The sequence below is a fragment of the Amblyomma americanum genome, chromosome 10 (assembly GCF_052857255.1).
Source record: "Amblyomma americanum isolate KBUSLIRL-KWMA chromosome 10, ASM5285725v1, whole genome shotgun sequence".
Classification (NCBI taxonomy): domain Eukaryota; kingdom Metazoa; phylum Arthropoda; class Arachnida; order Ixodida; family Ixodidae; genus Amblyomma; species Amblyomma americanum.
In genome coordinates this window covers 59,939,648-59,967,111 of record NC_135506.1, presented here as the reverse complement: position 1 = coordinate 59,967,111, position 27,464 = coordinate 59,939,648, and the positions used below count along the sequence as shown (strand labels likewise).

General features: G+C 45.3%; 1 pseudogene; it reads left to right on the top strand.

Moving 5' to 3' along the window:
* LOC144108349 (sodium-coupled monocarboxylate transporter 1-like) overlaps positions 1-27,464 on the top strand; it is a 92,076-nt pseudogene that overhangs the window by 26,560 nt on the left and 38,052 nt on the right.

Sequence of the window (27,464 nt, the reverse complement as noted above, 5' to 3'; positions counted from 1 at the left end):
ATGAAATCCAATAAATATCCGCGGAGCGAACTGATCAGCTTCGCTGGCCACTACGCAAGAGCACTAGGCTCCCACCGCAGCCGAACTCGTCTTGCCAAACTGCAACACACTCTCACGCTGTATGTATTGCACATCGTCTTCTTCATAAAGTAATCCTACTATCAAACTAGTATTCGTGCTTTGAGATATGTGGTGGTAGTGACAGAGAGATGTGAGCTGCATGCGTCGGCGTGGACAACGTTGTGGCAGAAACACGGCACTGGAGCAATACGCCTTGGCGTTGGCAGCATGGCTACAGAAACGCGGCACTGGAGCATAGGCCGCCGGTGCACATTAGGTAAATTGGCATTGATGATGAAAAAGTTGAAGTCGCGCATAACTGGCTACCTGGATCAGTGCAGAACTCAATCGTGCTTTTAGATACGTGGCGGTGATGTCTACCCGCAAAAAACTGTGCTTTCGCACTATATTTCGAGCTTAGGAATGCTAAACCGCCAGCCAGTTTCTTCGCCCGTCAACGCATCCACGGTTCAAACAATCAATCGCTTTGAACTGCCGTATTCTCTCTGCGTCCAGCCGCCAAAACAACACACATTATAACAAAAGAGAAATATGTTTGGTTACTTCGCATTTTTTTAAAAATATTATGAGAAATCTTGCTACCCTACCTGTTACCTCTTGTCAAATGAACCATAGCATTGTTCTCACTGCGGCATTTCAAAATCTGCCCCCATCATCACATTGATCTTGCATTATGGCCCTCTCCCCAACTGTGGATGGATGAGGTAGAGTTCCAGATCTCAGCTCATTACATGCGGGTGCACACACCAAAGCATACAAAAAATACACTTTCTTGAATCCTATGAACTGGCATGACTCATTATCAAGAACACCAACTACATAGGTTACATGGAATATACCTGCACTGTTGAATAAATAAGCTGTACTTCTTGTTCACGCACAACATCGTGGAAGCCTCTGTGGAGTTTGTATGTCTACGCTTGCTTTAGAAACTCGCTGCCCGCTGCTCGCATTTAATTTAGAGCGGGATTGAGGCAAGAAAACCTCACACAAAGCGCCTTTCCCTAGGGAGAACATAGTGGCAGTTGTGCTGCATCCGCACGCGCCTACGACTGCCCACTACGAGTGCACAACGCACATGACCCGCTCTCGACAGCACTGAACTGGGGTCCATACCTCCTGACCCCATCGGCACTTAGCCTACGCTAACGTAGTTTACGTAAAGCTAAGCCAACCTAGCGTTTGGTTAGGTTAGGTAAGTTAGGGTATGCTAGCGTTCCCATCGGGCGCAGGTGATAAGGAGTATGTGCTTTGGCGACTGCATCGCATTTTTTTGCCGAAAAATGTTACACATAGACCAACCTCACTAAACTCTCACGCAGTGCGCAAAGCGTTCTGCGATCTTTGCGTTCCGTTCGCCATGCATGCCATATCACCGGTCAGCCAGCAACCAGTGTGTATTAAGCCACTGACGGACGCTCTTATCTGCCATGACATCTGGCGCAGTTCATGCCGTGAGAGTCGACGTGTGACACGCTCTTGTTTCTTGCAAAATAAGGGCGGCCTCCGCAGCGTGGTGTGGGCGGACTGCCTACAGGGCCTACTCACGGTCTCGGTGCCTATGCTGATAATGGCCAAAGTCGCCTACGACGCCGGAAGTACAGGAGCACGGCCTCTCAACGAACTCGACTCTCGCAAGTACTTCCTCAAGTACGTGCAGCAAGCGCCCCTAACTTGCAATTTTCGCGTGCCTCGAGCTGCTAGGAGTGACCATGTTCTCGGAATCGCCAGTACCATAGGCTTCCTTGGTCGATCAGAGCTATTTTAATTGGTCAATCAGGGACTTTTTGTGTATGTAATCTGACGTCCATCAATGTCTGAACACTCTATTTGCACATTCCCTTGTGTTTTTGCAACGAAATCTGTTATACGGAGCCCTTCCACGACGGATTCACAGAGCACAGCGTAGACAGTCAACATCCGGTCACGTGGCCAGCGCCTTGCGCATCATAGTGCATTCGTTGAGATAGTTGCAATAGCGCCGAGGATGCCACAATGTCTGTAGGTCTTTGGCATTACCAAATGACAGGCAGCACTGCATTGACATGTTTTGCTAACTTTATAGCGTTACGCAGCAGAGAGCAAACACTTGCATATTTTTGTTCATTGTAGTCATCCATTCTAATGCCTGCACCGAAGATTTTAGCAAACTTGCGGGGTCAGCACGTAACGCACCAACGTTTGCTTCCTGACTGCACGGCTCACCTGGACGATAATGACAACCGACGTTCCCAAACCACGTGATACACGGGCGCTTATTTTGAAGGATAGGGTGTATATGTTATCCAGGTTAGCTGGGAATAACGGGAAAAAGAAGACATAGTGGATGAACAAAAAAGAGAGCCTGCATAGAATTTAGGGCCACTGTATGTGAGCAATCGGTGGGAATGCATATGTGCAGCAGATGCATGGAGCGCTTTGCATATGTGTCTGCATAGTTTAGTTTGTTGTAAATATCCTTCAAGATAGCGCGGGGACTAGGTGGAGACTTGTGCCTAGAGGCTTGTGGCCAAATTGGCTACACGATTCACATGGGCAGAAAGGTTCCGATGGGGAGGAAACACAAAATTAAAGAGGGTTGGGGCCTAAATTTGTAAAATGTTTTTGGTCGTTGGGCGAACGCCGCCTCTACGTGTCAAACGAGGAAAGAACGGCTCCTTCTTAGGGGAGCCGTTACGAATCTGAGGTACGCATGTGTATATTGTTCGCAAGGCGGCGAATGGTGTTTGGTCACTGTAATATGAACAGGAATTAAGGCTCAGAGCGGGCTAATATCAACAAAAAATTCAAATATCTCTATCTGATCGCCGACCCTTCTTTCTTACTTGCATTATCATAGTGTGCAAAAATAACCTAGTCTGTCTGGTGCTATATCCCAAAACATGCTACAAAACAAATGATTACGACAACTCTTTGTTGCCTGCGGCTGCGGACAGACCTCGATGAGTAACGGTTTCTCAAACGTTAGTAGGCGGTCGTGAGTTCTGTGTTCCTGCGTAGTTATACTCTGCCGCTTTCACGTGCACCTTTACGGCTTCAGTGACAGGCCCTGGATTATTGAAGCAACAGAGTTCCTAAATTAGTTCAAGTAGAGACGCTTTTCAAACAGAAACCCAAGGGTTAGACGCGTAGCTTTTCGTGCAGAAGCAGCGGGAGCGCGTTTTGCCACCGACCGTGGTGCGACCAAGAAATCTCTTGGAGTGTTCGATTCACTCCAAGGCGATTGCAATGCAGCATAGAAGTTGTAGCGGCTTCGCACGCCCAAGAGCTCACATTTGCTCCCTTCAATTAAGTACTACAATCTCCCTATTTGCCTGCCTTCGCTAGACTGCTGTGTAGTGAATACTGAAGACGCCATATCGTCGCGAATGGAAAGTCTCTCAGAAGTTGTCGTAGTAGTCGTACTAAACTTTTGGTCACATTCCGCGCTGCCCCTGGCCTTGAATCGCACATTGATCTATTTTCGGGTAAACAGCTTGTTTAGCGGAGGAGCAAAGATTGAATACTTCCTTTCCTTCTAATCTTCGCCTTCTGCAGCGGATAACGTGGTACATAACGTGTTTTCTGCATTTCAGTACAGCGTTTGACCTCACAACGGACGAAACCCTCTGGGCAGTTTTGATAGCTTCATCGCCGACGTTCTTCAACCGTGTATGCGTGGACCAGGGTACCGCCCAGAGGTACCTCGCCTCCAGGTCACTTAAACAGGCGAAATGGTGAGGGCGTATTTTCATCATTCCTCCCACGTGTAGGGCAGCCTACTGGGTATCGCCTGATTAACCTCCCTGCCTTTCCGTCCTCCTGTTTCTCTCGCTCTCTCTTCATCATTCGTTGCTGTAAAGAGTGCTATTTTCTACTCCAGCTCTGAATGCCTAAACCCTAAAGGACTTTTTGTCACATTTGATGTGAAAGGCTGTCAGGAATGCGACAGCTTGTTGACATTGCTTCCCTTACGCTGAGGGCACAGCTGCAGAGGAAAGAAACCATGGACGCCACAAACGTCGTCAAGTTTTACGAATCCTAAACCCAATTCTCCGGCCGCTATTTACAATGCACGTGCGTTTTCGTGTGTATCCACAAATTACGCTTAAACAAAGTACTCGCCCAGGCGTAGACAAATCCTTTTGTCGAAACATTGGTAAGCTCACTGAGGCTTTCCCCTCCTTGGATCACTTTGTGTTTGCAAAAAGTGCGTCTAGCCACTCTCTCTCTCTCTCTACCACGGCCCGTTGGTAGCAAACTCTGTACAAAATGAAAAGGGACTATAGTGGAAATGCAGATATTTTAACTCTTAGCAGTCAACTACTGCGGACGTCGTTGTACCGTGAAGGTATTTCCTTTGTTGCTAATATTGTCCGCTACCACTGAATTCTGTCATTCCTAAAGAACGCGATGCGCTGCTTGCAGGACTGTCATAATCGGCACAATCTTTGCCAGCTTGTACTACGCCCTCCTGGGCGGCGCCGGAGCAGCCCTTACCTCCAGGTATCGTGGCTGCGATCCACTCCTCGCTGGGTCAATTAAGAGGTTCGACCAGGTGAGACCAATCGCAGCCTTGGGGTACGTAAACGCACGTTTAAAGCAGATAAAGCAGAGCGGCTGACGGTAGGTGTTTAGTGCTGCATGCGCTGAAAATGGTTCTCCGTAGACAGTTCTGCCAGTATAAAATAGTTGTGTGGACTAACTAGAAAAGTTTATTATTATAATTTGGCATTGTCTTCCTATGAATGCCTTGAGATACTTTACTCCTTAAAGAATACAGTTCGCGCCCAGATGTACGTATTCAAAACAAGCTCGGTCCTCCTCTTCATCTTCCTGGTGTGCGCCAGAACACAAAAATTGTGCCATGGGATATGTTACGACATTTGTTATTTTTGCCGTTTTGGCATGATTAAACAACATCTGACGGTTAAATAGTCGTGTAAATGTCGTAAAGATCTGAAGTTTCTGTACCCTTTTAGACTATCTACCATGACGTTTCCAGTAAAATTAACCTCGTTTTATTAACACCTAGATGGCGCAGTGAGCGCTTCACTGACCACATTACCCCGGTCAAAAACCTGCACTATGTGTTTAGTTAGAGTAAGAGTGTTCCTTATTTGCTGCTCCATATAGCCAAAAGCTTTTGCAGCGTAACGACTCGCTATGCGCATGGAGACATGACAGCCACGGGTACGCGTCACCCTATGGATGCCATCCGCATTGCTTTCCTAGTAATGAAAAAGCAATAAACGAACTTTTGTTGGTCAACAAAGCAACAAACCGACTTCCGTTGAGAAAGTGTTCCAGCGCCGTTACCGCCGCTTTATGCACGACTTGGCCTTACTAGTTTCACTGTAGGCAGCAATCCGATAGCAGTGGGGACTGAAAGCATTGTGAGCGAATACTAAACTTTCCGAAGTAGTCAAAATAAGCCGAGCTCTGAAAAAATAAATCGGAAGCAGACGACAAGAGCCAAAGCGAGACTAAGCCAAGACAACATTACGGATGATAAAAGTGAACTGGGCATCGATCACAAATTTCTGGGAGACTGAAGAAATCACAACGTGGTTGCCTGAAGCTCCAATGGGAGGTGTACGGCCACAATGGGGTTGCAAGTTAATTAGCTGTTGAATGGCGCAAATAATTTCCCGATCGAAGAGAGAACGTTGACTACTACGCACGACCTGGGCGCCCTGTCATGGCCACAGCAGCAGAAAACGTACTGGCAGTTACTAAAATTGTTGACAACGATCACCGCTTGAGCACCCGAGCGATTGCAGATAGAGTAAAAATTGATAATTTAACAATAAGACCCATTTGACATAAAAAAACTCGACATGTGCAAAATCTACACCATCATTGTTGCCAAATATCTTCCTCAGGAGCAGAAAGGTTCCCAAAACATTGTTTGCGTTCCGTTCATCAACGGATATCAGCAGAACATGAATAAGTGGTAAAGCTCTCGTGTGACTTTTACGATCCGATGCAAAACTACAATCGACGGAGTGAAAAATTCTGAGGCCACCTTGAATGAAGAAGGCTAGAATGAGCGAGTATAAAGCGAATGCTATGCTGATTGTTTTCTTTGATATCAATGTGCGTGCTTATGCTTAATCGGTACCACGAGCCCTGAAAATCAGCGAAAATGATCACCTTGAGCTTCTGGCCATGTCGAGGAACCGGGTGAGAAGAAAGAGGTCTGAATTGCGAAAAAAACGGACATTGCATCAACTCACAACGCTTTGTCCGAAAAGCCGTTTCTGGAAACAAGAGGACCGCAGTGCTGGACAACTCGCCTTACTCGCCTGCCTTAGCTCCACGGGACATTTAGCTGTTTTTTGACCTAAAATATGCTTTGAAGGAAGGAAATATTACGTCAAGAAGAAAACGGCGGCACTGCTAAAAAGGTGACACGTGAGGACCTCACGCACTGATTGGGACAGTGGAAAATTCATATGAAACAGGGCATAGACTGCAGAAGGGAGCATGCTGAAATATGAGTTGTGGGTCGGGTTGGTTCATTCTCAGAATTATTTCCCCCGTCCTTTTTTCCTCGTCTTTATTATGTCGTCTCTGCATGCGCAAAAAAGAGATTCTGAGCATCCTGAAGGCGAAAACAGTTAAGGTGTCGGGCTGCAGCAGCAAACGGTTCCTTTGATCGAAGTCCCGCTATTGCTTAGCCACATGTAAGTAGTGTACACTACATAAAACGCCGTACATCGTATACTGGGTAAACCGGCTGCATTAAACATGACTACGGCACCAGCTTTGTCATGTGTACATCTGCTGCGCTTCACAAAACTGCTCACATGTCCAGCATTCTTTATCAAAAATTTTAAATATTGAAATAGTGTAACGTACTCTTATGAATAAATTGAAGTAAATTGCTCATTTCTGCGATGTGTAGCAAAATTTTTCATTGAAGATTTTTCATTCCTCTCATCGAGCAGTCAAGACTGCCATAGAAAGCCAATAGGAAACGTTTCTGGTGATAGCCAAAACGTTAATTGAAAAACAAATGCAAGCCTGCCGACGCAAGATCTGCCGGTATTTTTATTGTTATTGTGAAATATTACAATATATAAAAAATTGCGCTCATATACTCTTTCCTCCTGGAAAGCGGTTTTCTCTACAGTTGTTGGATATGCATGAATCAAGGAGCCAGCACACCCACCCCTTCCAGAATTTTTACCTGATCGTTATTCTGTAACAGAAAACAGTTCAAATCTAAAATTACCTTAGTAAAATTCTCAGTTTCCTTATTCAGTCTTCCTCGAAGCCTATTCGTCTGAATATCAAGCTGGTCTTTCGCATAGCATAAATTCTCATTTCGACAGTGCAAGCTTAGTTTTGAGCAGCATTTATTCTGCGCACGATCATTGCTCAATCCGCCATACTGAGTGATGTGTGCTGCATAGCCCTTCTAAAGCCTAGAACAAAAGCACATCTGCCGGATTTGCCACGTCGGCTTGACGTCGACGTTGCCCCTACAGCGCACCACCAAAGGCAGAGAATATGCTAACAACCCGCAACACCGGCCCCCTAAAACAATGTTTAAAAACACTTGTTCCTGCGGTCCACAAACCTTTTCTTCTCGCGAGCAAAAAACAGAGTTGTTGCGCGTGTAGAGCGGTTTATTGGCACTTTGAAAGCGCCGGCGACGAAGACCCTGGCACAAGTGATCTCAGAACCAGCGAGGTGAGAGACCGGGACACAAGCCGCAGCTGTTGTTGTCCTTGTTGCCCTCATACAATGGCACATACCCACAAAGGAGGATTGGCCAAGAATTGGGGGACACAAAGGGTTTTTCAGATAAATATTTCCTGGACGAATATAAAATGAATGCTGAGGAAGGAAGAAATAAACAAAAACGAACAGCGAAATGAAACGGAAAATTGCATACGCACGCGGAGATCGAGACTGATGTTTATAGCCGAGTGGTTAAATGATAATAATAAATGTAAGAATAAAAATAATATTGACAACAGATGAAAATTATCAAGGTAGCCGATTTGATTCCATTAAAAAATTTTGGATGGCGGTAAAAACAGAATTGTGGCTGTACCATAGTATGGTGGCTCCAAACGACAATATGACTGGATTGCTCAAACAAAGGCTAAGCTGTTGTAGCGGTTGCTCTAAAAACCATCTTCTCATCGTGGAGTATCGGCGACGAAACAAGAAAAAATGATCTATAGTTTCGTGCTGACCACAGTATACACAGACGGGATTAATCGCCAACCCAAACCTGTGCAAATAAAAATTTAAGGGTTGGATCCGGCAGCGGAGCCTTGATAGGGATACTTCAACCTGCCATGAATGGCATGATTGCCTGCTCCATGGATACCTCAGGTGCAGGCAATCATCAGATCTCAAAAGAGATCCAGTCGTCATTCTTAACTAATTCTGTCTTCGAAACGTCTCTGCTGTGAAGTAAGCTGTAGCCGGAAGCGGCAGCTCTCCAGCACGAGCATCCGACGGGCGGCGCAAACGCTTCGTCGCCGCTGGCGTCGGTGCTGGATCATCTTCTTCGTTCCAACTGCCCCAGCGGAAAGAGGGAGCCATCCTGGTGACTCAAGGCGAGGGGACGAAGAGGAGGCTGCAATAGGGCTTCAAGCTGCTGACGTGAACGACGTCACTGCCACGGCGACGATGGTCCGAAGAAGGTGTCACCGGTTCGATGATGTAGCTAACAGGTGACGTACACTCTAAGATGCAGCAAGGGCCGATGTGCTTGGCCGAAATTTGGACGCAGCCGGTACAGAGAGCCAGACCAGTGAGCCAGTGGAGAAGTGAACAGCGGGCGTGTCTTGATCGGACTCGTGCTTGCGGAGGCCTTGACGTTCTGCGGTGAAGGAGCGAGCCAACTAGCGGCACTGCTCAGCATGGCGGGTAATGTCCGAAAGGGAAGTGTATTCCGAGCTGTCGGGGTTTTAGGGAAGGATTGTATCCGGCAGACAGGAAGGCTCAATCCGGAATGAGACAAAGAATGGGTTGCCGGTGGTTGCTTGAGATGCGGTGTTATATGCACTGGTGACGAAAGGAAGAACCTCATCCCAATCATAGTTATCAAAGTGAATGTACATGACGACCATGTCCCCAAGAGTCTGGTTGAATCGTTCGGTGAGGCCGTTGGTTTGGCGGGTGGTAAGCAGTAGCGGTGCGGTACTGGACATTGTGGCACGCATCGAAAAAGCTCGTGAACAACTTCAGACAAGAAAACACGGCCGCGGTCATTGAGAATTTCTCGAGGAGCGCCATGACGCTGGACGAAGTGATGAAGAATGAAGAAGGTGACGTCGCGAGCAGGTAGCCGGATGTAGGGCAGTGGTCTCAGCATACCGAGTGAGGTGGTCCACGGCGACTATGATCCATCGATTTCCAGCGGCCGTGAAGGGAAGCGGCCCATATAGGTCGATGCCCGCACTATCGAAAGGGCGAGCCTTGCACGGTAACGGCTGTAACGGGGCAGTCGAAGGGCGAGGTGTCGACGTTCGCTGCTGACAGTCAGTGCAGGAGCGAACATAGCGACGAAGTTGTATACATGCCCCGCCAATAGTACCTCTGGCGTAGTCGCTCGTAAGTTTTCAGCGAGCCAGCGTGAGTGCTCTGAGGGTCGGCATGGTGGTGTCCACAAGTCTCGTACCGGAGTTGTCGGGGAATCACCACTTTCGGCCGTCCGGACAATAGTTACGGCGGTACAGAAGATCGTCGCGGAGGGCAAAATGAGAAGCTTGACGACGAATGGCCTGAGGGAAGGAGGCCGTAGAGTGTGCACGAAGGACGTCAAGTAAGGATGAAATCCATGGGTCCTGGCGTTGTCGAAGGGGCATGTCCATGGCGCAATAAGAATAATCAAATCTTTGACTTCGTAACAAAGCGACCAGTCGAGTCTAACGTAATTAAGGGAATTTCTAAAGCGCGTTGCTTTAACGAGGAGACAATCTCACGATAGTTTCTCAACAAGCTCCCGCCCATTGGAACATTTTTTTTTTAATTTCCCGGCTTTGCTGTACTGAAGAAAAACGGTGCAATGACAGCAATTCTGACGTAGCCGGAGATTGAAAGAAGTCATTACAAGAGCCGCATCGCAGCAGTAGGCACACAATTAGAATATAAACGCGAATCTAATACATTTTCCTCCAAGGCAAGGAAATGTTAGATGTAGGCTGCGGTAGATCAGCGACGGAGAGAAAATTTTTTTCGGGCTACCTAGTTTGTTCCCTGCTTGCGTCGGAAGATCGAGCAGTAGCAGTTTGTAGCGGACAGTTACAAGGTGTCCCTGAGTTCAAGAAATTAACACACGGTTTGCAAACGAACTACTTACTGATGACGTTTTGTGGGTACAAAGTTTACCAATACGAATAAAGAAAACACAGGACACGCGCCGTGTTGGAAAGCAAACGGATACATATGCGCAATGCAACAACAACAACAAAAAACTAAGAGTTATCAATTCAAGCTCACAAAGAAAACAAAATTGAAATGTCAGAAGATAGCCAATTTCTTTGTTTTTGACAGTGAAAGCTCAGACTTGCTGATAGCACTTCCACACGAGGTGGTATGCAATGTTGCCATACCTTTTTGGTGCGCTAATGTGGATGAGAAAACAAGACCTGCGTTTTGTCGAAGACACGGCTCCTGTCCTGTGTGTCTCCTTTCCTAATCTACGTAAAGTCTGCGCCCATAAAATTATCATGCACAGCTTCCCGCTCGCTCAGCTTTCTACTGTGTTGTACTACTTACTCTTTGAATAGTAATTTGCCAGTGCTTGCGTTCACATTATGGTGACCTTCTTGCATGTTCGACTAGCCCGTTTGAGATCAGCCTCGGAAATTCCGCAAACTTGCACATCACGAGATAGACACGCGTCATTTGGCAAGTCAGTATAAGCTTCTCTGTCGCTTTCTGAGACCTTGTGCTTGGCAATGGTCGAGTGAAATTGGAAGCCGAAGAAAAGCTACTCGAATTACGGTAACGCGACTTTGATGTTTGGCTTAGATCTAACGCCCCTCAGCTGCTGTGAGCCTCTGTTGAGATCGCTCATACTTAAGGCGGGGTATTTGGCGAGGGTTTTTCGCAGACCTTGAGGCTTTCAACTGTGTATCACAACTTGTTACGTTCTTTTTTTTTTCATGTTGCATTTGAGTTATAGATTTGTATTATTCAAGGAGCAGTCACACATTCTCAAATAAAACTGTTTTCAATCACTTCCAGACAAAACGTTTGGGCGAAATGAAATTCCCTGAACTCACAGCTCTCATATTGTCGCAGAGCAGGTTAGGCGTGACACCGGTTCCTAAGTCGCACTTCATTGCATTCACACATAACAGACTCTAACCTAAGACCAGTCAAGGTTCTAGTGCGGCTTTCACGTTAATGTTAGACAATTACTATCATGCGCTAACTTCCATGAATAGCCGTACGCTAAGTAGCACACATTTTTTACGTGCGTTCAGAAATTTGAGCCGAAATTGTGATCCTCATTTTCCATGAAATAGCAACGTGATCATCCTGCAGTTTTCTTTTGTGACAGTTGGTGCCCTTCTACGTTGTGCAAGATTTTCGTGGCTTTTCTGGGCTTTCCGGCGTCTTCCTGGCCGGTGTTGTGAGTGCTTCAGTCAGGTATGTCTATGATTAACCCTTACCTTGTTCACTAACGTCTAATCTCGGGTTTCTTGAATTTTTCGAATTGAATTGCGTAGTCACCAATCAACCGTGCGTTATTTAAATAGAAGCGTGTAGCCTTTGTTTTTATGCCGTGAACAGTATAAATTTAAGCAACATCAAGCTCAAGAAACAAACAAACAAAACAACTATTTAAATGTTCTGGGTAGGGCTGAGTACGCAGCTTGAAAAACTTAATACGACTAAATTTATATCACCTCTTTACATTTTAGCTTCATTATTTGTTGCAGCTGTCATTGGTTTTTCGTTTTTGTTTTATGTGCAGCACCGTATCTTCGGTGGTGAACTCTCAGGCAGCCGTGTGGTACTTCGACGTTGTGACGCCTTTCTTCAAGGTTGCCCCCGCTCGCTTGGATTGCATCATAAAGACAATAGGTGATGGGCTGCGAACATATCCGTACAGTTTCTTGTTTACAGTGCGCATAACACAATCTCCTTTGAATGAACAGCCTTTGCAGTTGGGGTCGTGACGACGGCTTGCAGCGTGCTGATTCCGTACCTTGGTTCAGCCATGTCGGTAAGGGCATAGACTTTTTCTCCCTTACTCACCACCGCCATTGTATAAAAAAAATTGGTGGTGGTTAAGCTCTGGTTAAACCTGGAGTGACGCGATAGCTACAGCTGGCCGAGTGGAACTTGCTCAGTGGAATTGCAAAGTCGGTCTTTCGCCGCTCCGTTTCGCTGGGCGTTCCTTCTTCATATTCGTCCCACTTGACACAGCGCATGCGCACAGCTGTGGCAGCTCGGTTTCGCCAGCGCGCCGCCGCGGCAGCAGCAGCTGCTCCGCACCACGTGGCTGGTCACGTGACCAACCACGTGACGAGCCAAGTGATCAGCCACGGCGCCGCGCCGCCGGCAGCTCCTCGACACCACGTGACCAAACGCATGACAGCGTGGTGGCGCCGCCACGCTGAAGGCTCGAAATGCTACCGTAATGTAGCTGTCGCTGAAAAACCTCAGGACGCAACTGAGTTGAAAGTAGCCATGATGGCTCAGTGGTTACGGTGCTCGGCTGTGACCCGAATGTCGTGGGTTCGATCCCGGCTGTTGCTGTCACATTTCGATGGAGGCGAAATGCTAGAGGCTCGTGTACTGTGCGATGTCAGTGCACGTTAGGGTAACCTAGGTGGTCAAAATTATGCGTAGCCCTCCGCTACGGCGCATCTCATGGCATTTGTCGCTTTAGGGACGTTAAACCTAACAGTCCTAGAAACTCAATCGAGATCTTAAAATTTGCAAAGACTCTGCCCAATCGAGACAAAGCCAGGGAAGTGCACCATTGCACGTAAGGTGCAGGCGGAAGATAATATACAGTGACAGGACGGTATTGAAGCGTGATTTGGCGGCATTGGGAAGCAACTGTTACGTGTAATGTGTTTAAGCGCGTTAACGATGACCTGCGGTTCTGATTTGAATGTTTCAGCAGCCGCTCATGTCGAGGCGATCATTCAGCGGAGCGAACGATATATCGGACACTTTCATCTTGTTACTCCTCGATACTGTACGCACTTGACTCCAAGAAACTCTTTGGGACTTCTTCACTGCTGGTTTCTGTCTGTGTTTGAGCGCCCATAAGGCATGGTGAATCGTGCCAAGCACTAAGAATTTTAAACCAAGGCTTCATACCATTGCCATCGCGGCATTTTAAAATCAATTAAAGATGCCGACTCATCCGTGGACGTCACCACTCCCCATTATAAAGTTTTAATGCATGCCCATCGACTGCCGTACGGTGCCATTTGTTGCAAGTAGCGGATTCACTCCGTCTAGCGTTCCTTAGCGGTCGCGTAATAGAAGGAGAAGCCCTGAATCACCTCGGTAACTAATAAAGTGTTAGGTAAATCATGTGTAAGAGCACAGGTGGTATTCGGTCCGTTTCAGCATGCTTGGCATTTTTTATTCGAACAGGTGCAGCTAGTCGTATACCAGGCTTTCGCGCAATTCGGTAGGCGTTCCCCTCCTCCGTCTCGTTTTCTTTTGTACGCACTGTACATATTGGGACGTCTTTGGGTGCAGTTAATTATCATAAGCATGTATCGTTACAAGTCCTCGTAAGGTAGTATACCGGAATGTCTACCCGTGGTTTCTTTTAATGCGGTAGGGTTAAGGAGCCCGTGTCGCAGAAAACCCGGCGTCGTTGACCGTGAGCCAAAATCCACGAAAAATCAACAGAGAAGCAACCTATATAGGTCACCTATATAGATCACACGACCTTGCGGCGTCATCACAACCTGCCCACCGGATTGTGGGCAAACTGCGCACCGGGGCAGGTGGAGGGGGGGGGGGGGGTAGTTACATTAATCATTGATTAGGAGAGGTTGCCCGCCAATAGTAACCTGCTTCGCACAGGCCCCACCGATGGCAAAAACTGCCATCGCAGGGCCGTGTCGCTTTGCTTAACGGCTGCACCACTGCTGCCAGGAGTGGTATAATTATTTCCAGGGATGTATGAATGTCAAATAGAGAATGACCCATTCTGCATATATGAGCTCTAACTGATTAAGCTATCGCGTCATACTGCGAACGCGGAGCATAAGTGGCCCTTTTTGAATTTTGGCAAATACAGTTTTACAGTGGAACAAAGAGAAAAGGTGACGAACAAGTCACCTGACCGAGTCTTCGGCACTACAGTTAGCATGAACAATACACGAAATCGGCAGGCACGCAACACCTAGAGATGGTGGTTACAAGTCACACACACACACACACACACACACACACACACACACACACACACACACACACACACACACACACACACACACACACACACACACACACACACACACACACACACACACACACACACACACACACACACACACACACACACACACACACACACACACACACACATACATATATATATATATATATATATATATATATATATATATATATATATATATATATATATATATATATATATATATATATATATATATATATATTCCATAATAGCCCTAAGCTGCAATAAATCAAAGCTGCGATTTCTATAACACATGAGATGAGGACAATTCACATCTTGCCAACAAACAGTACGGCATACGTGATTACACATCAGTAAAATATAGTTACTTTCTCTGGTCTGTTGGTAGAAGGGCGCGAAATTTATTTAATGCACCAATGTATGGGGCAGTTTTTGTCGTTACGAAGTCTACATGGTATGATTAGCGAAGGTTTTTATGGACTGAAACAGTGAGATATCTAAGTACTGAAACACGCTCCAAATAACAAGACTGGAATGAGAGTGCGCTAATTATACTTATTGCTTTCATTCATGGCTGAAAAGATTGTACATTCAGTTTTACTAACATGTAACTTAGGCTGGTTTGCACAAAGCTATCCGGCCTGGTTATCAAACCTTTGGTTTGTTCCTTACGCTATAGATGGCAAGCTATGCGATGAAAAGCAGGCACTCCTGTCACCAGAGTATGGTAGAATATGTGAAGTACCAGGGATAGGAATTTTGCCATGAAGATAAATAAAAATAATGAATGGCCAAATATACAGAGCTCTGAAGAAGACCGCACTTTTGAACTGGGAATCCGAGGTACGATAGTAACTGCAAACAGCGAAAGTTTCTGCAAAAAGTTGCCTAATAACTGGAATGCTACGCCCCTTATTCCGTAATGTAAAAATTTTCCAAAAAGTATTTCACGTTTAATCCAGTTTGATGCTTTCTTAAAACCAAAGGAAACTCCTGAGGTAAACAGGCGCATTTATATAATGTGAGCTTAATTACCTTCAAAGCGTAACAGAGCAGAATCAGTTGATATAGATTTCTGAAAACCATACTGCTTTGCAGGGAGCAGTCGCATGTTTAGTTGTGTGTTTGTACGCAGCCACGGAACAAAATAAAGGGTTTCACGGTGGGCTGCACCTGACTTCTACTGCCCACCTCACTCCAGGTTTTCTGCATTGGCAACTGGCTTTCATTTTGCTCATTATATAATCGTTGCAAGAGAATAATAAAAATCACAAGCTAATGCTGACGTTTGAATCTAAGTTATTTCGTTTCAGGAGAAAACAACCAGAACACGTCGGCTCGTGAAATGTATTGCCAGAGATTTTTATTCGAAATATGTAGCTCAGCTCAGATTCGTGCTAAAATTCCTGCACCACTGTTCACGCAGTATTCATTAATTAATAGTCTTTGCGTGTGATTTATCTATGCATAAAACAAACGAGTTGTTCACCTAGGAACTTCCCATTTTATTTCCTGCCTTTTTCATATGAACCCAATGGCCCCACTGTCAATTAAGTTTGTGCCATTCCTCACTAGGCGCCACTTATGATTGGAGGTCAGGTGAAAGATGCTGCAGCTATGAATGAAAGCTGTATTTCGGTGGTTAGGACATTCTGCAGCTCCGCAATAGGATGCGAGTTCGTCAGTCGGCTGCGGGGCCGCACTTCTTCGGCAGCAAAAAGGGTTAATACTAGTGTACTAATACATTTCAGAGCATCGTAAAAACTCGTTCCTGAGCCCTGCAGTGCGTTGTTCTTCTTAGCCGAACTGCTTCTTTTCAGCGCCAAATGTGATTTTTTTAAGCAGGACTATTTGCTCCGTTTTGTCGCCCCTGCCGCAGATGTTCATGACCGTTAACGCTGCAATCACCGGGCCATTTGTTGGACTTCTCATACTTGGCCTCACTGTCCCGTTCGCCAACGCTAAGGTACGTCCATGGGCACGTCTGCGGTATACAAAAGGTACGCGGAGAAAGGTCTTTGTCTTACTGCACCAACAAACACCCCGCCATTTTGCCACCACCCTGCACTATGTAAAGAGTTTAAACAGAAAAAAATATAAAAGATCTTCGCTCCTCTGAAGTCTATTGGTGCTGAAAGGCAGTGCGGAGACATCTTCCGCCAGATTACGGGCAAATCCAAATGAAGAGTGACTATGTTTTTCATTCCCGCATCTCTTTCGACCCTCTCTGCTCTGTTCATTCGAACTTCAACTGTAAGTTTACGAAATAGTGTGGTCCTACAGGGAAAGTAGGAAACGGGCAGCACTGCCACCAGAGCCATATTGCATGGTCACTTCAATGAAGTATATAAATGTTCCGTATCCGGGGGCCGGCACCTGAGGCCTAATAATTACATCGACATTGAACGTCTGTTGCATGTAGCGGTCGAGTCTAACGTCCTCTTCTATCTCTATTTGTCCTGTCGATGGCTCTGCCTATAAGTGTGACTGTTTTCGTGCTAACATATCGCCTTTGTGAAGATCTATTCTGCCTGGTATGATGAGAACGTATGTTATGAAGCATATTGCTTGCAAGCATGGAAATGGGTTGATAGTTGACCATAGTTCTGGCAGGTGTTAAGCCTATAACGACTCAAAAGTAGCCAGATTTATGCACTTCCTACAGAGGACACTGTCTTCTTGTGGCAAAGAACCCAATGACCAACCGCTTTTTGCGCAATATGAAAGTGCGATGTTGAGGCCAAGGATGCATCATTGCGCTAATAGTGTTACACTTCACGAAGTGAGACTAATCACATAACTTACTTATTTCGTACTAGACACGCTCCGAAGGACTTGTTTGTTGACCAATTGCATTGCCAAGCAGTACGAGTGCTACGACTAGGAGGCACAGCTCTGGCACAAGTCAGATTTCTTGTACGCTACATTATGTTTTTGTGAATTCATGTGTTCGACACTTTATTTCACATTAGTTCTGTTCCCTAAACGCTGCCATATACCTCGTCGTCTCGTGAGCCGAGGATATCGCGATAGCAGTAGGGAAGTTTGGTAACTATTTTACCATAGCTGGCATTGTTGCACTAGATAGATAGCTAGCACCTTTAAGGTCGCCTTCAATGACTGCATCTGAGCATGTTTATGTGCGCACTTTTCTGTCCACTGGCTTTCTATCCAGTGCGTTTGGCGCGCCTATGGGTTATCTGCAGAGGGCCGTCTGTTGTGTGTATATCTAGTTGGGTCCGGCAGTGAGAGGTACTCAAGGACGGGCGGAGGTTGTGATGCACCTATAAACAACGAAGTATAATAACAGAAACCATGAATAACACGCCGTTTGCCGTGTGCCGTAAGGCGCGAACATGAAGCCTTTAAAGCCATAACTGGCCCGCATATTTCTTTGAGTGAGAGGACGATAGGTTGAAAACGTTCCGTTCCACACAAAGAGTGCTCAACTGTTCCGCAGGGTGCCGGCATCGTAACGCTTCTCATGGTTGCCTACCAGCTTGCTCACATGTTCGTCAGGGTTAACGCTGGTGTCACAGAAGAGAGGATGCCCGTCAGCTTGGACTACTGTGCCGTAAACGTTACAGCGGTTGCTGCAGGAAACACCAGTGCCGCCCTCAGCGCTCACACAGAAAGGTATTGGCAACGTGCAGTCACCTGTGGAGGGTAGTCGAAGACTCTCAGGTGGAGCGTGGCCATGTATTTGACCCAAAATAAGGTTTTGATTTGACTGTGCCAATATTCTACTTGGATGAGCGTAGACAATTTACTGTTCTGGGCGGAATGTGTACCTCCTCCGCCGACTAATTTTTTTTTGTTGCTATCTTAGGCAAGGGATAAAAGAATGCGGTGCTCCAAGAGTTGCCGGTTACCCCTCGCCCCTGTGCTTAATTTCAAGCTTTAACAAAGACGTTTAAACAGATTGGTAATGTCAAGTAGGTTTACGAGCTAGCGCATTGAAACCACATAATCTACCTGTGCTCAAGATCATGCTGAAACACAATTATCCACTTTTTGATCACAAAAATAGCGCATCAGAAGAAAACTCCTGCTGCAGAACAAAAGTACGAGATACGCGCAGAAGTACAACATGTAATACAGCGCATAAGCAGTATTATGCCCTAATGGTGGACAATAAGTTATTGTGTAAAAAGGTCTTGAAACCACAGGATTCTCTTAAAAATTGTGTTCATTCAGGAGCAGCGCGTTTGGGCTACACGTTAACGCCACGCCTTTCTTTCGACATCTGCTAAAAGAAGCTCTGCGACAAGGTGTTAATTTGACATTTTCTTTCGTGTTTCGCAGATCGGCCGAAGTGTTTCCATTATTCCGCCTTTCTTCACACTGGAGCAGCTTCTTCAGCACATGCGCTACCTACTTTGGAGGACTGGCTGTCAGCCTTCTCTTCGGTGCTTGTCCTTTTTTCTATATGGTCTTTTTTTGCGTGCTGTAATCTTTCGGCCGCTTAGGGATGCTGGCTTAAGTTATTTCCATTGGCCGGCTAAATTCCACTGTGCAAGAAGGTCTTTCAATATTCTTTATAGGTTAAAGACGAGTCCCTACGTTATAGACTGCAGTGAATTTCTGAGGAAGAAATAATATATGAATCATCGCATAACAGCCTCTTTAACTCCATCGTTTTCTTCAATTAAATAGCAAACAAAAGGTCACAGAATCTTCTAGAACTGCACTAAGGGACCTTATTGCATGTGTGCTACTTTACGTGAACTTTAGACAACAGGCTGTGAAATAAAAGTACTGTATGCAGAAATAAAACATCTGGAACGCCATTTCTTTACAAGAATTATGATCTTTGCACGCTCCAGTTACACGCACCGTCTGGCTGTGCTTCTGATAATTACAATGAGTTTTCTGATTGAACTTATTTTGGGAAAAACTTCAAAATATTATCCAAGGGCAAAACGTGCTCAAATGTCAGTACTATAGAATGCTCTTTTCACCTGACTTTTAAATTGGCTGGCTGAACTGGTGTTTTACAGTTCCAGCACTGCGCTACAAAATGTATTAGATCAGTTCCAACACTACGCTACCATATGTATTTGGTATCGGTACTTTCTCGTGAGTCATCGTGTTCTCCTCTACCACTCGGCAACAGCAGCACACCAGCACAAATAACTAAGATGCTTCGCCGCACATCAGTTCTCCATTCATCTCAACGCTTTTTCATACTGACCCGTGCTCTTCTTTGCCTTCCGCGCATCAAACTTTGACCCGGGCCCAGATATCTCCGAATTACTTGACTACTCAACCTACCACGTGTGCCCAGCGCAAACCATCTGGTTGTTCTCAGCTTTCTTTCAACCATAGAATGTGCGCCACATCACAGACATACAACAGTGGTAGCTAATTGAAGCCCACTTCCAACTCGCCATTCTGAATCGAGGCAATCACTTCATATTTATTATATACCTGCTAATACATTAAAACTGTGTTTTGTCTTCATTTTTATTTTCCGTTATTCTCTTCCTTTTTTCTCGCCTGTTGTCATGATTTATTCATGAGCAAAAATACGAGCATGAGGATTCATAGCGCACAGAATACACAGGACACAACACAAGCGCTTACTTCCACTGAATGGTCTTTATTTGGCGCTGACAGCCTTATAAAGGTCAGGTATTGCGCAGGTACAAACAACTAACAATGATTATCTTATCAAGGTCATGATGTGTCAAGGAAAGACGAAAACCAAAACAATAAAAACATTAAGAAATATAAAAAATAAAAAATAAAAAACAACAAAAACCTACCAAACAGTGCACAAGTTTCACACTTTCGCCCTCTGCCTTGCACCTAAGAAAGCTAAGTCTTTCATTGATAAAAACACCGAAGGATCACTGATACAATTTCCCACTCCCTCTTTTTCCATCTCTGCCGCTTCAATTATTTCTCTCGTTTTTTGATTGCTATTTTTTCCTAATACTGAACACTCCTTGAAGTTAGGCGTGCACTTGTGACTACGGCAGTGACGGGCCAGATTACCTGGTCCCTGATCTCTAACACCTCTGTGGTGCTCGCTGAGTGGCTTGTTCAGGCACCTGCCTGTCTGCCCGATATACAACTTGCCACATGAAAGTGGCAACCTGTATATAACGCTATCGGCACAAGTTACAAATGGGTTCTGATGCCTTACAGAGCAGGCCTTCTTATCCTGCTTGTCTGGACTTGTGTTCTTACACATGCGGGACAGTTTTTCTGGGGCTGACATGCAAATTTTTACACCAATTTTCTCTCCAATCTTTTTGAGGCCGTGGGAAATCCTGTGAATATAAGGTATCACTTCAATTTTGCGGGTACCTTCTTTTTTATCTGTCAACGTTGTGTTTTTCTTTTGTCTGCGCATGCTTTCTGCTGCTGCTACTACAAGGTACCTCGGGTAACCCGCTTCCTGAAGGCGATGAACCTGATTATTGAAACTTGTTGTGATTAGGCAGGTGCACGACGTATTGACTGCATTGGACAGGCATGTTTTTACTACTCCTCTCTTGACTAACTTCGTATGTGCGGGGGTAAACGGTAAGAGAGACTTATTCCCTCTAGGCTCATACATCCAGCAAACCCGACTCACAGAAACTAATTTTAAATCAAAGAAACGGATCATTCATGCTGATTACCCACTAGCCCGAACCCTGACCCTTCTAAAAATACGAGGGGGCCTTAAGAGATCTGTTATGCAATTCTTTCAGACTTATCATAAACTTAAACGCCAGACTTTACTCGTTCTAAACCCCGATATTAAATCTACTTGCGCTGCACTGATATGTTCCGCAAATCTCCTCGGACCTACGTGCTCGGTTACCAAAGTAGCACTGTATATGCAGCGTCATTCATTGGCTTTCCGTTCAACGAGCCTCTAACGTGGGTCGCAGTCTATACTACTGTACCAGCAACAACCATCTGCGGCAATAGCCGAACATTATAAGGCGTCAGGTCAAATGCTCGCTGCGCGCGAGAGTTGGTTTTTATGCCGAGATAAAACCTTCCGAGGTCGAAATGAATCCGAACATCTCGTCTTAAGAAGCTTTTCTGTGGCACCAGTGCATTCAAGGCGGAAACTTCGCCCTGACCCCTTCTTGAATTTAGCATCAATTTCTTCGAAATTTGAGCTAATTTTCACCCAAGATTACTATGTGAACTAAATGCCTTTCCCGCTAAAACGTAATAAGGGTTTTTGTGTTTGTTAGGTTCGTGAAAGTGCGACCGCCATATCACTCTTTTACCAGACGATATTCGAGGACATGGCATGTGAAGTGACTTCATTGTATATACAAAGGTCGGACAGAAGTTAATGGCCATTCAATTTTTTTCTGAGAATAGCATGGTCATCTTTTGACCTTATAGTTGTCTAAGTGCGTTGCCTATTGTTAAAACCAGCACAGCCAGTATGCTTACGTCGTTAACTTCCGTGCCATGATAAGCACTATTTTTACACTGACGTCTCTCAGAATTACATTTAACAATGCATCTTCCACATCTTATGCAGGTGGCAGTGAGCTACCAGGATATGGCAATAAAAATCTCACCAGCGACCTTCTTTGTCCGCTTTGGCGCAGATTGGGGTGGATGCCACCCGTTCAGAAGCAGGTAAGTTGCACCACGGATGCAGTCCCAGGAGGAGAAAACTGAACGGAAGTGGGGTTACTTAGGAAAACTAAAGCATTCTTTCCTGGCGACTCACAGTGGGCTCTCATCCTGTGCGGTTAACTGCACGACAAAACCGTCTTAAGCAGGAAAAATTGATTATAAACTTAAAGGCGGTCAATTGAAAGTAGATTTTCAAATGAATAAATAGTAGTCGTCATTGAAGTGCAATTAAAGCCAGAAAAAACGAGGAACTCAGATTTTTTAAATATCAAAATTCTAAGAGCAATTATTTTTTTAATGCATAACCAACGCATGGCTCATTAATAGGTGTCTGCGACAAAGTGGGGGCGTTACAAAACACGAGATTAGTTTAAACGGCGTGACTTCATTGAAGGCGGCAAAACACAAAGTGTTAACCAGCTATAATCAGTTCTAGTACCTACAACTGCACCAACTGCAAAGAAATAGAAAAGAATTAGAATAGATATGCAGTAAGATCGAGCTGCTTTCGCATTACTCGCACATAAGTTCATTAAGTGTTCATCGGTAATTTTTAGGTTATTACGATTGGTGTACAAAACTTCTGATTTCTCTTGATGTAAGGATTGTATCACAGCCACTTATAACAATGAATCAACATGCTAATGATGCACATGCTTAACTCAACTAAGGACATGCATTCGCCCCAACAGTAGGGAGAAGTCTCCTTAAACGGCTCGAATTAGCGGTGGTATCTATAAAGAGCATAGCACCAGTTATTTTTCTTGATACAAATATTCTTTTCTGTTTATTTTTTTCAGGGCCACTCTGAAGTCACCAAGGCGAAAAATCGGAAGGACGTAATTCATCCCGACGAGCAAGTTGCACTCAGGAACGAAAGTTTTGTTTAAATAAAAAGCTATTAATATGATTGACACAGGTTTGTTAGGCACTGAGTGTAGTGACATAAAGCCATCTAGATTTTAGTTCTGAAAATCATCAAAATGCATTCGAGGCCAAGCTAAGAAACGTTCGGTGCTACCCTCGAATTAGTGCGACAAGAAATATTACGCCTATTATGGACTCTATACAGGCATAAAATACAGGTGCGGCGTGTGTGCTTGCTGTATGAGTGTATAAAAAACCTGTGTAACTTTCAAAACATGCCCTTGCGACCGATATAATTCCTATAAATGTCTAGCAGTAATTGTTCAACATTTGCTCTGAAACAAAGAGGTGGCCACATATCTACACCGACTGCTCACTCACTTTCCTCCGTCTCCAAAAACTTTGTACGTGGGGATGTAAACAACAGCGAAATTTCTTGTATTGGCGAAGGGTGCCGCGGGTAAAAATATACTTTTTGGTGACACTATACCGACAAAAATTGTTCTCAAGTGCGGTCAACTCACTGCATTCAAGAGCAAAATAAAGACAAAAATTATACACAAAACATGAATAGGGAGAATAGGTGCACATGTTTGCAAGCGACTTTAGCCACATCAGAAAACTACAAGAAGGAAAAAACTCGCCTAAAGAGACAAGTCAATCTATGAACTAAATAAACCAATGAACAAGGCTGAAGCGATTGGAAGAGCGCAGAAAGACAGTATCGCCAAATTGAGGTCGCAAGCAAAGGCAGTTCGAGTACTATCAGTCCGGGAATCGGAAGCAATGTGTGCATTGCGAATCGCCTATATTGAGTGTCCGCCATCTCCAACTTCTTTGATTACAGACTTCTGTGACCGATTTTTAAAACGTCTCGTCTGAACTGCTCCGTCGTTCAGTATGCGCTCAAGTACCTGAACTGCCTGCCTGGAACCATGTTTTCGGCTTCCCAGCAAGGTTGCCATTCCAACACCAGTTATATAATAGCCGTATATGTGGCATGCGCGGTGTTTTAGTCGCATGAAAAGACTATTCTCGGACGTCTTCACCACCTTTATGCTTATGCTCATTGCACGAATGCCGATTGCCAAATTTTTCACCCTTGCACGAGCGAACTTCTGGAATTTAACGGCCGCCAATGAAGTGTTCGAAGACTTGAGTGCTCACTTCAATGGCAGCAAGTCGTTAACATTTGTGGCGTTGCCGTCATATGCTTGCAAAATTTTTCAGTCACTCTGCCACCAGTAGCACTGTGAATGCATTGCGTAATTTATACTATTTTATGCCCAGTAGGCAGCACAGCCTTACAAAAATATCTTTAGACAGGACATAGTCATTTGTCTATAGAGTCTATGGACTTTGTATCGACAAATCCCGTTGACTAGTTTATAGGCAATAGATATCCCAAAGACACACTATAGATTTATGGCCATATACTTTTATTAAACTTTTGTGTATAGACAGCCTAAACTTATGAATAGACGTAATAAAATATTGATGTCTGTAGACTGTCACAAAAGCATTTTTTAGAAGGAAAGAGCGCTCGGACTAGAAATGCACAGTACAGCACATAATTAAAGCCACTTCACTTCCGCGCTCGTCTACAACAAGTGCAATATTTGAAGGCTTTTGACCAAGTGAACAGACCATTACAGTCGCAACAGGTGTCGACGCCTTAGGCGCAACTTACGATGCAATGCGAAGCGGCGAACTATAGACTTGCCACGGGTCGCGCGATGCACGTTCAAACTACACATCAGTACATCCGCGAGGACTTGTAATATTTGTTCATTATTGATATCTGCCGGCACGCGGCTTTATTGCTTTGCTTTTGACGCAAGAGGCGAACCGACTTTTGTGGAGTGATTGCGCAACTGATACTACGGGGTTCGAGATTGTTGTGGTTGTTTTTTGTGTTTTATCTAGAAAGTTTGTTGTCAGCTCTCATAGAGCGCAGCTGTGAACAGCGGTGATTCTGTTCGACGGCTGCCAAACATACTGCTTGCTATGACCGCCGCCGAGCTATTCAGTTATTTGTTGGCGCGAAGCCGAATAAAGAATATGTTGCACCGTGACTTCTGTCTGCTCGCCCGCTGTCTGCACGCTTGTCACCGCCACGTGACACCTGGTGAAAATGCTGCATTGTCAACCCACCATTCATACGAAGATGAAGTCTGCCCCTTACCTCACCCCCGTCCTCCTCGCTCATCTTCACACAGCCTCGGGAGCTGTTCACTCTCCACGGTTTACTATGGGGAACCTGCGCTGCCAAGGTGGCACTGCAGTTGTTCCATTCGGTGACTCAAAACTGCTTTTGTCAGCCGTTTGGGTCGCTGCAAACGCGAGAACACATTCTACGTGATTAGATACCCGCTTTTGGCTGACAGCATTGATTGCCTGGCTTCTCTCGGCGTAGCCCAGATCGCTGACGCACGCCACGTGCGCCTTCGACAGAGCGCGGAGGCTCACGCCAATAAGCGCCTCAAGGTGGCGCGGAAAGGTATTAATAATACTACCCAAAACTGCTTGCTCTTCTCGCTAGGCAGTGTGTTATGGCGCAGCAGTCGGCACCGCAAACTTCAGCGCAAGTTCCCCATTGCCCTATGGCTCACCCTCTAGCCAATGGGCGAATATTACCGCAGAAAACACAAATTTTTCCCGACGAGGCTTTGAGCGCATCGCTATAAAACATTTTCATTGTGTCGCAGTGAAAAATTGTGAGTGAATCGGGCTTCTATGCTGCCAGTGCATTGCGGATTCCGCGGTTTTCCTTCGACGGAGCAGCCGAATCTTATTTTAACTGCTCATCACAGTGAAGAGGAGCGATCAAGACTCCGGTGGTCGCAATGTCGCGTTTTCCTTTGCAAAAATCCAAAGCAAACGATGTGATGAAGGAAACTGATGTTTTAAAACTATAATTGAGGTTTTCTGCTTTCAGTATTAGTGCGAAGCATAATTTTGGTGGGCAAATCAAGAGCAAGATCTTGGGATGTTTGTTCGTTTGTGCCAAGTGAAATAAATAAAAATAAATCTTGGCTCTACTGGGATTTGAACCGCGGCGGCGCAAGCAGTTCAGCTTCGCTGGCTGTTGCGTAAGTGCACTGTAGGCTATGGCCGCATTTTTTAAGCATGGCATTTATTTCAAGGAAATCATGTTCTATTTACATGAATTATTTACAAAGCTTTCTGGTAACGCCACGAAAGTCACCTCAAAAAGACAGAGCAACAGAGCACTAGACAGGATGTAAGGCTGAGCTCATCACCAAGAGGGAGTGCCACTGTGGGATAAAGCCAGTCTATTCGTACAATTCCACACAGATGAACAATCAACTGGCAGAAATGAGGTTTTGTCGAAACAGCTGACTTACAGTGCCGGTTAATCATTCTAGTTATCAATAAGCTGTGTAGTCCAATCGGAAATAACATATCAAGAGGTTCATCCACATATTACTGTCCGGTTAGGTACCGTATGGTATGGGATTCAAACAAATTCGCGTTTTCAAGATTCGCTGCAAGACCTCTCAGAACAGAATTGGGTCGTTAGAGCAGTTGAAGCTGTGTTCAATTGTCTCAGAAATATTCCAGAGGAGGCTGCTCACATATGACACCAAAATGCCCGTTTTCTGAAGGCAAATCTTCACGCGGGCATTGTTTTCATGTGTAGCTTGTAAAACAAAGCATTAGTGCACGGTGGAAGTAATATTTTTCGCACGCGCTTAAGGACGTCATGCCCCGACAATCCAAAGCAAAATGAGCTATAAATAGGAGGCGGGAAGAGCATCGAAATCAAGTCTTTGTTTCACAACACTAAAGAACTCTGTTCAAAAACAGACTGCCACAAAAAGCAGAAAAAAATAACCTTTATGATCTTGATTGTGGCACTCCTGGTTTCTACGCGGAGGAAATCGCCGGTGTGAAGTGCCAGCTTCAAAAGTTTGACGCGGAACTCTACAGGACCGCCCATGTTCGGCATCGCACCAATTGCACCTTGCACTCTGAGAAACCGACTCGTCAGGCTTTGTTTGATGTGCGCTGTCATGCGGTTGCCAAGAGAATATCAGCACTTCTTGTGTCTTGGTGACTAGCATTTTATAATATCGGAATTCTTGAAATACCACGCGTCTCTGTTTTACGCTTTCTCCCAAGCCTCGGGTCCTGGGGCTGTGAGGCGCTTCGTCTCGCTTTAGAGACGCCTATAAAAGAATGAATGCTCGACAATAAGTGCCCCTTTAACTTTTGCTGAACTAGAAGATGCCATTGTTCAGTCGCCACCTAGGCCTAGGGATGATGGCCTTTTTGGAGAATTTTACAAGGCCTTCAATCCCCTCTTGAGTACCATTCTACTCATAATTTTCACCACCAGTCTGAATATCAGTTCTTCCGCAAACGTCCACAAAAGATCCCATTGTTTTGATACCAAAGAGCATCGATAAAACAAAATTGCAGTATGTAGAGGCTATAGGCCCATTAAGCTATCTAATACGGAAGACGTTTGCAAAAGTCCTGTCTAATCGGCCACAGGTTCCAATGTCGG